A 14,144-nucleotide genomic window follows, 5' to 3' on the forward strand; every position below is an offset into this window, starting at 1 on the left:
GGGTGCAGGAGGGTATTGGAGAACAGATGGGACCCTTAAAGTTGTAAGATAGGAGTTGCACCGCACATGGCTAACAGGAATGATTTCTACCTTTCATGCAGAGTTTGGGGGACCTGCATTTGGACGTTGCCCTACAGTGCAGGATCTTGAAGCGACTCCCAGTCTAGACCAGTGCACTTCATTATGGCAGCATGTTGAGGGTTTTACTCCAGTGCCCATAATTATAATCAGGCAGTGTGGGTACTTCTGTGTCTGCGGCAGCGACTGTATGCCTGCTCCCTCACTGGGAGTGCAATGTGATTGCATTTGCTGGGTGATTCTGGTTGATTTTTATGTTATTTGCTCTGTGTTTTGTGCATGCAGACTGTGTGCAGAATGCCCCTGAGTGCATTACTGTGACTGAGGCCACTTCATCATGACTGTGGCTGCTCCACAGCTCCTGTTGCACTGCATCTGTGACTGTTCTGTGGATGTGACCACTTTGGAACTGCATCTGCTCTGTCACTGGGGAAGCACTGCAACTGTGGTTGCTCCGTGACTGTAGCTTCTCGGTGATTGACTGATTTGCAACATTATTTTCTCTGGGAATGTGGCTGCACTGCTCTGCTTTTGTGTATGCTCTGCGAGTGTGGTTGTTTTGACTGCAACTCAGTTCTTATGACTATAGCTGCTCTACACTGTGCTTGTGTCGGCTCTGTGACTGCGCATGCTCTGTGAATGAGGTTGTCCTGGGACCTGCTGAGTGTTACTGCTCTTCGGCAGCTCAGTGCCTGTGTCGTCTATGTGAATGTGGCTGACCTTTGACTCTGGTTGCTCTGTTGCTCTGTGGCTGTTCTGTTGTTCTGCGGCTGTTCTGTTGCTCTGTGGCTGCAGCTGCTCTGTAACTGAGGCTACTCTGTGACTGTCGTTGCTCTGTGGCTGTGCCTGCTCTGTGACTTTAACTGCTCTCTGAATGTTACTGCTCAGTGCCTATGTCTTCTATGAGAATGAGGCTGATCTTTGACTCTGGCTGCTCTGTTGCTATGTGGCTGCTCCATGACTTTGTACGTGTTGCTGCTCTGTGAGTGTGGATGCCTATTGGCTGTGGCACTGGTGCAACTGTGGCTGATCTGTGACTTTGCACGTGTTGCTGCTCTGTGAGTATGGATGCCTCTTGGTTGTGGCACTGGTGTACATGTGGCTACTCTGTGGCTAGAGCTGACCTTTAATAGCTTCTCAGTGTCTGTGAATTCTATTTGCCTGCATCTCCTTTGTGTTTGTGCCTGCTCTGGGATTGTGGCTAGCCTGTGACTGCTTCTACTCTGTGTTTGCATTTTCTCTGTGCTTGTGGTTTCACTTTAACTCTGGCTGCTCTGTGACTGCGATCACAGTGTGACTATGGTTGCTCTGTGATTGTAGCTGCTCGGTGATTGACTGATTTGCAACCATATTTTCTCTGGGAATGTGGCTGCACTGCTCTGCTTTTGTGTATGCTCTGTGAATATGGTTGTTCTGACTGCAACTGCCCGCTGACTGCTACTCAGTTCTTATGACTATGGCTGCTCTATGAATATGGCTAGACGGTGCTTGTGTCGGCTCTGTGACTGCACATGTTCTGTGAATGTGGTTGTCCTGTGACTTTCGGAGTGTTACTGCTCTGTGGCTGCTATGTTGCTCTGTGACCTCGTCTGCTCTGTGACTTTAGCTGCTCTCTGGGTGTTACTGCTCAGTGCCTGTGTCTTCTATGTGAATGTTGTTGATCTTTGATTCAGGCTGCTCTCTTGCTGCTCTTTTGTTCTGTGGCTGCGTCTCCTCTGTAAGTGAGGCTACTCTGTGACTGTCCTTGCTCTTTGGCTGTGCCTCCTCTGTGACTTTAGCTGCTCTATTGGAGTTACTGCTCAGTGCCTGTTTCTACCTATGTGAATGTGGCTGATCTTTGACTGTGTGGCTGCTCTGCGGCTGTGGCTGCTGTGTGGCTGCATACCACTCATCCTTTTGAGTGTCCAGTCGAGTGAGAAGAGACCATCTTGATTTTGGTGGGTGACAGCCCATTTAGGTGTGTGGGTGTGTAGGGGGCCTTGGCGGGTGAGTAAACCTATTCCATGGTGGCTGGCACCTGCTAAAAGCCTGTGAGTTTAGAGGGATGTGACGGGGTGCACCTTTGACTGTGAGTGAGTGGCATGTGACACTGGATGGGGGGGTCCTAGAATTGTGACCCCAGCCTTGGTGGGTGGGGTTAGAGGGATGGAGAAACACATGTGTTAAGTTCAAGCTAAAGAGTGAGTGGGTTTTCCACTAAACAGACCAGTTCAGGTTTAAGTGCTTGGAGAGATTTGCCAGGTTGACCCCAGGCAGCAGCTGCTCGAAGTCCGGGGGCCCTTGCGGCTGGAAGGGGCTCACATATGGCTCCTTTGCTGCCTTTCTGTGGATTTCCATGTGTCTCACACGGTTTCATGTTTTAGTAGCTGAAGTGTAAAGAAAGCGAGGGATCACGGACCTCAGAAAGGGAAATCGATGCATGTATCTGGCAAAACTGTGCAAGATGTTCAGAAGGACCTGACAGTTGAGCTCATGCGCAGTTATCAGACAACAGGAAACGGAAAGGGCCCCATCTACACTGAAAGGACACTACCGGAAGTAGACGATTTGCTTCGTCCATTCAAGTTCCACCTGCCCTTTCATGATGTATAACGTGGTTATTTTGTGCTTCTCCAGGGCACACTTCCACGAATGTGGGAATGAAACAGAGTTAGCGCTCTCTGCAGTGGCCACAGAGCAGCGCTCCATGGGCCTATGAAGCCATGCTGCTCAGTGCTGACTTGTTGCCCCTGAGCTATCCTTGCTTTACTGCTTACTCGCTTAGCAGGAGGGCTCCATTTCAATGGCCTACTCAGCAAAATGAAGTGAGGCGCTTTAAAGAGCAGCTTTAGAACTAGAAACTGATTCCAAAAAGCCATAGCTCTCAACTCACACGCTTTTAGAGGGTGTCACCCGCCTTGTAAAGCGCTGACTCACCCAACAAGCCTCCTGCACGCCCATTCATTTCAATGGGCTCTCACCCGCCAAAAACAAAATCGGGTGTTTTCACTCGCCTTTGCTACACAAATGGTTGAGAGCTATGAAAAAGCAGTGGAATTATTAACTCTGAAGCATAAAAGTAGTGGCATAGTTCCTGTTAGTTCCTGTATGCTCTGGTTGCTCTGTGCCTCTGGCTGCTATGTGACTGCTCTGTGCCTGCTATGTGCCCGCGTTGCTGCTGTGACTGCTCTGTGGCTGCGACTGCTCTGTGACTGTGGCTGCTATATGACTGCTCTGTGACTTTGGTTGCGACTTCTCTGTTACTGTGGCTGCTATATGACTGCTCTGCAGCTGTGACTGCTCCGTGACTGCGGTTGCTATGTGACTACTCTGCAGCTGTGACTGCTCCGTAACTGCGGCTGCTATGTGACTGCTCTGCATCTGTGACTGCTCTATGACTGTGGCTGCTATGTGACAGCTCTGCAGCTGCGACTGCTCTGTGACTGTGGCTGCTATGTGACTGCTCTGCAGCTACGACTGCTCTATGACTGTGGCTGCTATGTGACTGCTCTGCTGCTGTGACTGCTCTGACTGTGGCTGCTATGTGACTGCTCTGCAGCTGTGACCGTTCTGTGACTAGCTGCTATGTGACTGCTCTGCATCTGTGACTGCTCTATGACTGTGGCTGCTATGTGACAGCTCTGCAGCTGCGACTGCTCTGTGACTTTGGCTGCTATGTGACTGCTCTGCAGCTACGACTGCTCTGTGACTGTGGCTGCTATGTGACTGCTCTGCAGCTGTGACTGCTCCGTGACTGCGGCTGCTATGTGACTGCTCTGCAGCTGTGACTGCTCTGTGACTGTAGTTGCTCTGTGACTGCTCTGCATTTGTGACTGTTCTGTGACTGTGGCTGCTATGTGACAGCTCTGCAGCTGCGACTGCTCTGTAACTGTGGCTACTATGTGACTGCCCTGCAGCTGCGACTGCTCTGTGATTGCGGCTGCTATGTGACTGCTCTGCAGCTGTGACTGCTCCGTGACAGCAACTGCTATGTGACTGCTCTGCAGCTGCAACTGCTCTGTGACTGTAGCTGCTATGTGACTGCTCTGCATCTGTGACTGCTCTCCGACTGTGGCTGCTATGTGACTGCTCTGCAGCTGCGACTGTTCTGTGACTGTGGCTGCTATGTGACTGCTCTGTGACTAGCTGCTATGTGACTGCTCTGCAGCTGCAACTGCTGTGTGACTGTGGCTGTTATGTAACTGCTCTGTGAATGTGGCTGCTCTGTGACTGCTCTGCAGCTGTGACTGCTCTATGACTGTGGCTGCTATGTGACTTCTCTGCAGCGGTGAATGCTCTATGACTGTGGCTGCTATGTGGCTTCTCTGCAGCTGTGACTGCTCTGTGACTGTAGCTGCTATGTGACTGCTCTGCAGCTGCGACTGCTCTATGACTGTAGCTGTTATGTGACTGCTCTGCAGATGCAACTGCTGTGTGACTGTGGCTGCTATGTGACTTCTCTGCAGCTGCGACTGCTCTGTGACTGTGGCTGCTATGTGACTGCTCTATGATTGTGGCTGATATGTGACTGCTCTGCAGCTGTGACTGCTCTGTGACTGTGGTTGCTATGTGACTGCTCTGCAGCTGTGACTGATCTAAGACTGTGGCTGATATGTGACTGCTCTGCAGCTGTGACTGCTCTATGACTGTGGCTGCTCTGTGACTGTGTGTGATATGTGACTACTCTGTGACTGTGGCTGCTATGTGACTGCTCTGCTGCTGTGACTGCTCTGACTGTGGCTGCTATGTGACTGCTCTGCAGCTGTGACTGCTCTGTGACTGTGGCTGCTATGTGACTGCTCTGCAGCTGTGACAGCTCTATGACTGTGGCTGCTATGTGACTGCTCTGCAGCTGTGACAGCTCTATGACTGTGGCTGCTCTGTGACTGTGGCTGATATGTGACTACTCTGTGACTGGCTGCTATGTGACTGCTCTGCTGCTGTGCCTGCTCTGACTGTGGCTGCTATGTGACTGCTCTGCAGCTGTGACAGCTCTATGACTGTGGCTGCTATGTGACTGCTCTGCAGCTGTGACAGCTCTATGACTGTGGCTGCTCTGTAACTGTGGCTGATATGTGACTACTCTGTGACTGTGGCTGCTATGTGACTGCTCTGCTGCTGTGACTGCTCTGACTGTGGCTGCTATGTGACTGCTCTGCAGCTGTGACTGCTCTGTGACTGTGGCTGCTATGTGACTGCTCTGCAGCTGTGACTGCTATGTGACTGTTCTGCTGCTGTGACTGCTCTATGACTGTGGCTGTTCTGTGATAGCTTTTCAGCTGTGACTGCTCTGTGGCTTCTATGCGACTGCTCTGCAGCTGTGACTGCTCTATGACTGCAGCTGCTCTGTGACTGCTCTGCAGCTGTGACAGCTCTATGACTGTGGCTGCTATGTGAGTGCTGTGTGACTGTAGCTGCTATGTGACTGCTCTGTGGCTGATATGTGTCAATGCTCTGCAGCTTTGACTGCTCTATGACTGCGACTGCTATGTGACTGCTCTGCAGCTGTGACTACTCTATAACTTTATCTGCTATGTGACTGCAGCTTTTCTGTGGCTTTTCTGTGGCTGTGGCTGCTCTGTTATTTTGACTGCTCTGTCGCTGTGCTGCAGCTGTGACTGCTCTATGACTGCAGCTGCTATGTGACTGCAGCTTTTCTGTGGCTGTGGCTGCCCTGTGATGTTGACTGCTCTGTGACTGTGGTTGCTATGTGACTGCTCTGCTGCTGTGACTGCTCTGACTGTGGCTGCTATGTGACTGCTGTGCAGCTGTGACTGCTCTGTGACTTCTACATGACTGCTCTGTAGCTGTGGCTCTGCGACTGTGCAGAATGGCAAAGCTTGTGCACCTTCCTCACCCACATACTAGTGCATGTAAATGCAAATAAAAAAACCGCAGAATATACAGAGCGCAGACAACCTTAGTGGTGGTTAGAAAAGCGCGTTAGCTGCATGGGTCACACACAATAAATGGCTTCCTTCTGCACGAAATGAAGCTGTGTTTCCCGTAGTTGTAAACATTCTTGTATTCCAAAATGTATGCATATCCGTGAATGCTACCCCTAACACTAATGGCATAGCATAAAGTGGTTATACTGGATGTGACGACAAATGAAATGAAAGCACAGGGGACCAGTGGGCAGGCTACCTCCCTTCCAACAATTACGTATCCTACTTTCATGTACAGCATTGCCCACAACTGCTACGGGCAACAAGAGGGGCACTCCTGTAGGGCAGTGATTATCTAAAACAACCCTAGCAAACCTTGTGCCACACTACAGACCCATACCCAGCAAAGGGCATTGTATTGTGCATGTACTGGAACGCGCTACTGTACCGAGGGAAGGTATTTCGAAGTGCATGGGAATGGTCCTTACATGAGCATTGCAATGACTGGCGCCTAGGTACGTGAGGGCCAACCAATAATTTTGTCTCCTGGCATGTCCCCTATAGTATCCAGGTAGGTGCTGCCCCTTCTGTACCTGACCTTTGCTGTCGTTCCTTCTGTGGCGTGTGTGAGAACAACATGATAAATGAAAATGAACTGGGAAAGGAACAAAAGGTAAATAAAGAAAGCACCTTGCACAGATCAACAACGGAATTGCCAATGCACATATGCACGGCTAGACGTGTGGCAGTGTGGGAAACACTGTAGTGGAATCGGTTATAAAGGGGATCACCGTACAAATCGGTTTGTTTACGTGTTGCACAGTGTTTTGAAGACAGTCACAGCGCAACACTAACTAACAATAAGTATGAATACTTTCAAGAAGGGCACCAAACCAATGTAGAGGTGCTGTACAAAAATCAGGATGGCTGGCATACTAAGATGAACATTATAGCTGACGAAAATATTTGTGCTGTTAAATGTCATATTCCCAAGGGCAAAGTATGTCATTGCACATGTCAAAGAAAGGCAGAAATACACTTCTTTGCAATGTACGGCGCTGTCTGCATTCACGGACCAAATAGAAAATTACGCGCTCCCACATCGGTGACTGCATAATGCGATAAAAGCGTACGCAAAATATCGGAAACAAACGCATGAACTGGGGAAGTGCCTCCTTCATGGCAAACAGCACTGAAACTCGTGTAAGACGCTGTGCAATTTTCCCTGCACAATCAACAACAAAAATATCGGCATGATTGCTTGCCACCCAGGTGCTTCCCTAGAAACACTATTTTTGCTGTTTTTAAATGTAAATGTGTGTTTTCAACGCTATCTCACATTCTTACGATAGGCTCTTCAGTGCAGTGTGTAGATTGCGAAACAAAACTTCATTGCCACTGTACGACAAAGACATGCCATTTGTCGTGAAAAGGTGTATGTATCCCAAACCAATGTTCTCATTCTCACAGTAGAACATCCCAGTAGCACTCAAGAAGTCACGCATGCTTCTGTTGATGAGACCCCTTCCGACATCTGGCTGGCGACAGGAATCATTGACATACTTCCACACTATTCCCGGGGGTATACATGAGAAAAGCACCTTGGCAGTAGTAAAAAAAGTGCTGCACTGCTTTCATCATAATTTTCAGTTGATGGAACACACCGGAACAGTTGGCAAAGAAGCCACGCGTCGACATTCTAGAAGCAGTCCCCTGAAATAGTACGATTCGACACTGCTCCACAAAGCGTCCACTCCCTCCAAACCGAAATTGCTATACATGTCTTCTTGGAGGGCATACACGCACAGATCTTCCACAAAGCCATCACCCATAATGAAAACTGACGTCTTGCCATATTTGAATGCCTCCCTTTCTTGTGAGGCACACCCAAAGCACCTGATTGGCCAAAAGCCATAGTCCCATTTCTATTGGCCAGCATGCTCACAAAATCAGAAGGTGGCATGTGCCTTTCTTCAATACCGCCAGGGTCGCGCCCCAGTAAAGCAGGAGGAGTTCTTCTTCCTATTGGTGCGGTTTCCTCTGACGCACACCCTGAGCAGCACATGATAGGACAATCCGTACAGTCCCACATCCATAGGCCAGCATGGTGAGGAGCATCGAATGTGCCACATGCGGGTCCCCAAGTACGTCGAGGGCCGGTCCCCAGTACAGCAGGAGTCCCTCTTCCTATGGCCGCACATCCTAAGCAACTCATTGGCCAATCCCCACAGTTCCATTTTCGTGGCCGCCTCCTGCAAAATCCCTGCATGTGACTTTCGTGCTGCGTGCGGTCGTGGGGGAATAACTTGCAACCATGGCAGGGGGAGTTTGTAGTAAGGGGCGACTCTTAAAAGGGTCTGTTTTTTTGTGTAGATCCTTCTACAAAAACACCTTTTTTGTCTGTTTTTAGTAGCGTTTATGTTTTCTTGGAAATCCTCTGCATTTCCACAAGTAATAAGGTCATTGTTGCAGAAGAACATTCCACGAGCGGCCAAAAAAGTGTACATGCTTCTGATGATGAGACACCTTCCTTCGTCTGGCTCGGAACAACATCCATGAGCAGTAGGCCATACTCTTTGCAGTATTATAGATGAGAAAAGCACATTGGCGGTGGTAAAAAGTGTCCTCACGACATCCAGCAACCTCCTCAGTCTACGGAACAAATGTAAGCAAGGCAGGTAACCCATGAGCATGCCGCCGTAATGAATTACGATAACATCTACTGCTGGAAATGTGACCAGGTCTTTGTAAGGTGCATGCATAACGACGAAATGGCACTCATACAATGCGTCCACTCCTTCCAAACCAAAATTGCCGTCAAAGTTTCTTTGCAGGGCATAGTTGTGCAGATCTATTACAAAGGGATCACCCACAGTCAACACAATACGTTTCGCCAGGTCAGCCACCCTCAGTACGCAGAATATAATGTGCAACTGTTTCACCTCCCCTTCCTGTTAACCACACCCAGACTACCTGATTGGCTAATCACCACACTGCCATGGCAATTGGGCAAGGTGGTGTAAAGGGCAGATTTTGGCATATGCGCCTCCCAAAGTAGCGCGTGGGCCACACCCGTGTAAAACTGAAACAGTCCTTCTTCCCTTTGCACTATCTTCTCTGTAGCTCTACTTCATCAGGTTACTGGTAATTAGGCACACACGCATCCATCAATCGCATTAAAGCCACCATCATCGAACACTGTAACTGCTGTACAACACTTGAAATGTACCGGTACACATTTACAGTACAAATGTTGTGCCTTTCAATGTTCAATGAAAGTATGTACGATTTCTCCATTTGCATACATCCACATAGCCACCCAGGATGTGGCACGTGCCATTCTGAAAGTACCGCGTAATCCACTACCTTTTCGTGATGGTGAAGGTGGGGGTACGGAGGTGGGTGGTAAACAATATGAAACTGGGCAGGCGATTCAGTCTTCCAATGTATATGTATAAAGTGTTTTCTCTTTGTTTAGGTGCCATTATTTTAGTATTTTCTCTTTATATGCGTTTCTGTTTGCCTGTCCACACATTTTTACAACATTCTGGTCAATGCTTCTCGCACAGTGTGAAAGAAAACGGCATTGCCAATGGTGCTCAAATAAATTCCATTTCTACGGAACCACTGCATATTTTGCGATCTCATGATCTCATAGTGGGTGGAGAATATACCAGCAGTCTGCATAAACAGATGCATAATTCTGTTTATAACACACCTTCCGACTGCTGGCAGGGGACAGATTACAACGTCATGGACCCACACTGCTCTTGGTGTTATGCATGAGAAAACCACCTTGGCAGTTGGAAAAATATGCATCACTGCGGTCAGCAACCTCATCAGTAGACGGATTAATCGTCCACACGACATGTAACCCAAATGTACACTTCCATAGTGCACCACGACACAGTCCACGTTTGTGACAGATGCCACAAATCTGCAAAGGCGGACCATCCCACCGAAACTGCAGTCACCCTGACAAGCCCAGAAAGCGTCCACTCCTTCCAACCTGAAATTACCAGCAACGCCTGTTTGCACGCAACACCTGTGCAGATGGCGCACAAAGGTATAACCAACGAGAAGCACTGTATGTCTCTCCATGTCGACCACCCTCACGACACAGTATTGTGACGAAATGGTACCGCCCCTTCCTATGAACCACACCCTAAACTCCTAATTGCCTATTTCCCACAATTCCATTTCCAGTTCCACACTGGTCATAATGGGAGGATGTGCACGTGTGCTTTCCCATCTACAGTGAGGGCCATGGCCCAGTAAAGCTCTGACAATACTTCTTCCCTTTGCACTGTCACTTTTTGTAGCACTCCCCCAATTGGGTGCTGGCACATTTCAAAACACGCATGCACCAATCACATACAAAACCTCTGCATTCCACACTGTCATTTCTATACACCACTTATCGTTAAACACTCTCAGTACGCGTTCCGTTTGATTGCAAAGCCCCTCCACCAGAAACTTCTTCTACTAAAGAATGCACTATTGCAGCATCCACAAACATCCTAACATGCCCCCAGCACACTTTTAGCTATGCACACAACCTTGCAACCCTTACCACACCCACCACAACAGTATACATCCAAGCAAGCGACCATGTGGGCACCCAACATTGCAAAAATGTTACATACATAGCAGCAGTTCTACCCCTCTCCCCAAACCGTAAAACACCCATTCACGAAAACATGTCACACTTAGCAGAAGCCACACACATAGCACAGCCTGCACCACCCCTATGCACTACCATTCACACGCTATTGTGTCACTGGCAACCTATGCACACCACCTTCACAACATTGAGCCTACTTCAATAAATCTGCACATAGCAGAGTAACCAACCACATATAAGCTGCCCTTCAACCATACCCACTTCCATACTCACATTATGTACTCACTGCACCCTGTGGCCACACAACCCAACTTCTCACTGCACCATCTCCTGCCGCACACCAAATGCTGTAGAATGTTCCAACTATCACCACAACCATCGATTGCACAATACACGCTTTGCAACTCACTTTTCTGCTGTAGCACGTCGACAATGTGCTCCACACGCATCCAAAGATCACTACCCTGTGCCTCATACACTGCCAAACCTGCATTGCTCCAGTGGGTCTGCACCTTGCACACTTTCTCCCACCGTAATTCAACAATACATGTCAGCATATCACCAACTACCAGTATGCACATATGCACCACTGGCACTAGCACTCCTAACCAGCCTCGACACCGCAATGGACATGCGCATCATTACATACACCTGTTACCATAATGTATAAACATTGTCTCCGGCACCCCTACGCCCTTTCATTCACATGCTATTGTCTTACCCACTTCCACTCAGAAAGGATTGTTTCACAGTCAACGTAACCAGAAAATGTTTACAACATTGCCCCTACTGCAAGCATTGTGCACACAGCACACTATCCAAGCACATATAAGCTGCCCTTCAACCATACCCTGTAACATACTGACAGTATGCAAACACTGCACCCAGAGCCCACACAGCGTACACTTTCACTGCAGCATCTCCAGGCACAGGGCACCGCCATGGAGCTATGCAGTAACAAACTGAAACAGTTACCATAATGTACAAACAAGTCACTCTCTCCTGCATCCCTGTGCACTTTCAATCACATACTATGGGCGTACCCACTACCATTCACAAAGTATTGTGCCACCCACAGTCTGTTTGCATCAGTGGCCTATAACGGCATACATGTGCTCCACACCCATTCCTTACGTGTCACCACCCTCTAACTCATGCACATTGAAAAATGTATTACTGCCGTGCGTGTCCTGAAGGCCTAGGCTCTTGAATGCATGGCCTACGGCCTACGGCCTTTGGCCATGCATCCAATAGTCTAAGCCTTGAACACACTCACGGCAACGTAATGCCACCATGCATGTCTCCATATCAGCAACTGAGACAATCCACATAGACACCACTGCCACCAACACTCCTACCCAACCTGTACACCGCCTTGGCACTACGCAGCAACAAATGGCAACAGTTAACATAATGACATCCAAACAGTGGAATTTCCATAGGAAGGCCAGAACGACCATGTGATATTACATCTGAAATCAAAAATGATAACTAACAGTATTCTAGATGCAACGCCTGAGCTGATGTCGCTTGGATTTGATATTCTGGAATTAACTAATGAAGACAAATGCAACAAACAGTCTTATAAAACTACAGAATCTCAGCCACCCTCGCCGTTATGGAAGAAAATTAATGAGGCGCAGAGCCCCGAGAAAACGTGAGAGGTTCTCCGGCATTACAGAAACCAGAGCCTAGATAGCGACTGTGATTTAAAAAACGTGGAATATGCTCAAAGCGACTTGGTGGAACAAACCCAAATCACATTTGCTAGTAATCACGCTCAAACAAGAAAAATAGTTCAGGGACAAGCAAGAAACATCGAAAAGGAATCTTCGGACAATTGGGGGTGGCTTGCAAAAGCCCTGAACAAAACAACTCAAAGCTAATGCCAACCAGAGATCTCGACCTCGACGGTCAAGTTCGGTGCTTGGAACACCAGAGGCTTTGCGCACTTGTTTCAAGAGAGTTGTTTTCCAGGGTTGGATGTCGTTTGTCTTCAAGAGACTTGGCTGGACCCCTGCCCTATCTCCGGAGATTATGAGATTGCATTCAATCCAGCAATTAAACAAGCGATGGGTAGGCCCATGGCAGGCCTTCTAACCCTAGCCAAAAAAAGCTCAGGCGACTACAATTGCACAGAAGAACGTAGGAAATAGAGAAATATACATCATGAATCTATACTGGAATCATAACACAACATGTGGCAGCGGATACATAAATCAAGTTACAACAGTCATAGACGATTGGTTAGTGGCACATGCTGTCGCTGATAATGTGATTTGTGGAGATCTGAATATGAACTGTCTAGCAGTAAACAACGATCTGAAACCAAATAACTCCAACAAAACACAACTCGCCAGCCAATAGGCGTTAGAGATGGAGTTAAGAAACCTCGTGTTGATGAATGGAAATCTAGCAGGTGACATTCCAGCTAAAGCAACCTGGTCTAGGGGTACTCAACAATCGACGCTTGACTACTTCTACGTTAGTGAGAAAATACATCAAAACTCGATCTCACTTGTGGTGCACTCAATGAACCATAGTGATCATGACATGGTCATCCTGTCACTTGCCACAGCTAATGGATCCAAAACCTTAATATGGAAATTTCCGGTTACGATTGAATCAAACAGGGTCAGATTGAAAGTAAAGAAGATGGATGTTAAACACATAATAACCACATATGTGGAGGAACAAAAAGAAACTGAATATACCCACCTTCTAGCCGCTTTCAAAGAGAAACAACAGGGCTCTAAATCCTGCGGCTTTATTGCAAAACATAAATTCTATTTAGAGGTGAGAAAAAGGAAGAGAGAATTGAGAGCGCAAATATGACATATACCAAAACAGATTCCAATAGTTACCAATTTGCGAAAAGAGAATGTAAACAAAAATACAAAAATTGGCTCCAAACACATAAAGCAGTCATGCTGCAAAACGATTCAGAATTAATAATGGAAAAATTGCAAAACAAAAATTCCTCGGAATTCTGGAAGATAATTAATAACGAAGGCGCCCCGCAAATGGCACTATTGACAAATGTGATTACTGAAGCTGAGTGGGTTAAACACTTCTCGAAACTGTACAGCAAAATAAGAACCGCAGTAGAGAGTCCATCACCCATCCTTGAAAACTGGAAGCTAGACTTTGAAAAAAGTGACATTGATGAGGTTATAAAAAAAGCCAGCTCCTCCAGAGCGCCAGGACCTGATGGCTTAACAAATTACACAATCAAAGAAAATCCGGAGATGTGGGCAGAACTATGCCACGCGCTATTTAAAAGAATAGCGGCCAACTGCAAAAGCCCTGAATCATGGAAATGCGCAATAATTATTCCAGTCTTCAAGAAAGGGAACCGTGCTGATCCGAGGGACTATCGACCGATCGCGCTTCTAGATGTGCTGGGTAAAGTGTACGCGACCCTGTTACAACAACAACTTGTGAAATGGCCAGCCGACTCAAAAAATCTTGACCCACGACAGACTGGTTTTGTCAAGGGAGTAGGATGCTGTCATCCGCAATCGCCACCGCGGTTGGCGGCTTCTTCCACGTTGAAGACTGCGAACCGGCAGGTA

This window comes from Ambystoma mexicanum, chromosome 2p (assembly GCF_040938575.1).
Source record: "Ambystoma mexicanum isolate Mex_15411 chromosome 2p, UKY_AmexF1_1, whole genome shotgun sequence".
Taxonomy (NCBI): domain Eukaryota; kingdom Metazoa; phylum Chordata; class Amphibia; order Caudata; family Ambystomatidae; genus Ambystoma; species Ambystoma mexicanum.